This window comes from Camellia sinensis, chromosome 6 (genome assembly GCF_055761805.1).
Source record: "Camellia sinensis isolate YWXY chromosome 6, ASM5576180v1, whole genome shotgun sequence".
Taxonomy (NCBI): Eukaryota; Viridiplantae; Streptophyta; class Magnoliopsida; order Ericales; family Theaceae; genus Camellia; species Camellia sinensis.
Window position 1 is genome coordinate 190,001 of NC_138966.1, and position 2,972 is coordinate 192,972.

The following is a 2,972-nucleotide window of genomic DNA, read 5'->3' on the forward strand; positions in this document are numbered from 1 at the left end:
GGCTGGGCTGCCTTGGCCGTGGCATGGCATGCTGCTGGCCTTGGCCTTGGCATGGCATGCTGCTGGCTTTGGCTGGCCTGCCTTGGCCGTGGCATGGCATGCTGCTGGCCTAGGCCTTGCCATGGCATGCTGCTGGCCTAGGCCTTGCCATGGCATGCTGCTGGCTTTGGCTGGGCTGCCTTGGCCGTGGCATGGCATGCTGCTGGCCTAGGCCTTGGCATGGCATGCTGCTGGCTTTGGCTGGGCTGCCTTGGCCGTGGCATGGCATGCTGCTGGCCTTGGCCTTGGCATGGCATGCTGCTGGCTTTGGCAGGCCTGCCTTGGCCGTGGCATGGCATGCTGCTGGCCTAGGCCTTGGCATGGCATGCTGCTGGCTTTGGCTGGGCTGCCTTGGCCGTGGCATGGCATGCTGCTGGCCTAGGCCTTGGCATGGCATGCTGCTGGCTTTGGCTGGGCTGCCTTGGCCGTGGCATGGCATGCTGCTGGCCTTGGCCTTGGCATGGCATGCTGCTGGCTTTGGCAGGCCTGCCTTGGCCGTGGCAAGGCATGCTGCTGGCCTAGGCCTTGGCATGGCATGCTGCTGGCTTTGGCTGGGCTGCCTTGGCCGTGGCATGGCATGCTGCTGGCCTTGGCCTTGGCATGGCATGCTGCTGGCTTTGGCTGGGCTGCCTTGGCCGTGGCATGGCATGCTGCTGGCCTTGGCCTTGGCATGGCATGCTGCTGGCTTTGGCTGGGCTGCCTTGGCCGTGGCATGGCATGCTGCTGGCCTTGGCCTTGGCCTTGGCATGGCAAGCTGCTGGCTTTGGCTGGGCTGCCTTGGCCGTGGCATGGCATGCTGCTGGCCTTGGCTGGGCTGCCTTGGCCGTGGCATGGCATGCTGCTGGCCTTGGCCTTGGCATGGCATGCTGCTGGCTTTATCTGGGCTGCCTTGGCCGTGGCATGGCATGCTGCTGGACTTGGCCTTGGCATGGCAAGCTGCTGGCTTTGGCTGGGCTGCCTTGGCCGTGGCATGGCATGCTGCTGGCCTTGGCATTGGCATGGCATGCTGCTGGCTTTGGCTGGCCTGCCTTGGCCGTGGCATGGCATGCTGCTGGCCTAGGCCTTGCCATGGCATGCTGCTGGCCTAGGCCTTGCCATGGCATGTTGCTGGCCTAGGCCTTGCCATGGCATGCTGCTGGCTTTGGCTGGGCTGCCTTGGCCGTGGCATGGCATGCTGCTGGCCTAGGCCTTGGCATGGCATGCTGCTGGCTTTGGCTGGGCTGCCTTGGCCGTGGCATGGCATGCTGCTGGCCTTGGCCTTGGCATGGCATGCTGCTGGCTTTGGCAGGCCCGCCTTGGCCGTTGCATGGCATGCTGCTGGCCTAGGCCTTGGCATGGCATGCTGCTGGCTTTGGCTGGGCTGCCTTGGCCGTGGCATGGCATGCTGCTGGCCTAGGCCTTGGCATGGCATGCTGCTGGCTTTGGCTGGGCTGCCTTGGCCGTGGCATGGCATGCTGCTGGCCTTGGCCTTGGCATGGCATGCTGCTGCCTTTGGCAGGCCTGCCTTGGCCGTGGCAAGGCATGCTGCTGGCCTAGGCCTTGGCATGGCATGCTGCTGGCTTTGGCTGGGCTGCCTTGGCCGTGGCATGGCATGCTGCTGGCCTTGTCCTTGGCATGGCATGCTGCTGGCTTTGGCTGGGCTGCCTTGGCCGTGGCATGGCATGCTGCTGGCCTTGGCCTTGGCATGGCATGCTGCTGGCTTTGGCTGGGCTGCCTTGGCCGTGGCATGGCATGCTGCTGGCCTTGGCCTTGGCCTTGGCATGGCAAGCTGCTGGCGTTGGCTGGGCTGCCTTGGCCGTGGCATGGCATGCTGCTGGCCTTGGCTGGGCTGCCTTGGCCGTGGCATGGCATGCTGCTGGCCTTGGCCTTGGCATGGCTTGCTGCTGGCTTTGGCTGGGCTGCCTTGGCCGTGGCATGGCATGCTGCTGGCCTTGGCCTTGGCATGGCAAGCTGCTGGCTTTGGCTGGGCTGCCTTGGCCGTGGCATGGCATGCTGCTGGCCTTGGCCTTGGCATGGCATGCTGCTGGCTTTGGCTGGCCTGCCTTGGCCGTGGCATGGCATGCTGCTGGCCTAGGCCTTGCCATGGCATGCTGCTGGCCTAGGCCTTGCCATGGCATGCTGCTGGCTTTGGCTGGGCTGCCTTGGCCGTGGCATGGCATGCTGCTGGCCTAGGCCTTGGCATGGCATGCTGCTGGCTTTGGCTGGGCTGCCTTGGCCGTGGCATGGCATGCTGCTGGCCTTGGCCTTGGCATGGCATGCTGCTGGCTTTGGCAGGCCTGCCTTGGCCGTGGCATGGCATGCTGCTGGCCTAGGCCTTGGCATGGCATGCTGCTGGCTTTGGCTGGGCTGCCTTGGCCGTGGCATGGCATGCTGCTGGCCTAGGCCTTGGCATGGCATGCTGCTGGCTTTGGCTGGGCAGCCTTGGCCGTGGCATGGCATGCTGCTGGCCTTGGCCTTGGCATGGCATGCTGCTGGCTTTGGCAGGCCTGCTTGGCCGTGGCAAGGCATGCTGCTGGCCTAGGCCTTGGCATGGCATGCTGCTGGCTTTGGCTGGGCTGCCTTGGCCGTGGCATGGCATGCTGCTGGCCTTGGCCTTGGCATGGCATGCTGCTGGCTTTGGCTGGGCTGCCTTGGCCGTGGCATGGCATGCTGCTGGCCTTGGCCTTGGAATGGCATGCTGCTGGCTTTGGCTGGGCTGCCTTGGCCGTGGCATGGCATGCTGCTGGCCTTGGCCTTGGCCTTGGCATGGCAAGCTGCTGGCTTTGGCTGGGCTGCCTTGGCCGTGGCATGGCATGCTGCTGGCCTTGGCTGGGCTGCCTTGGCCGTGGCATGGCATGCTGCTGGCCTTGGCCTTGGCATGGCATGCTGCTGGCTTTGGCTTGGCTGCCTTGGCCGTGGCATGGCATGCTGCTGGCCTTGGCCTTGGCATGGCA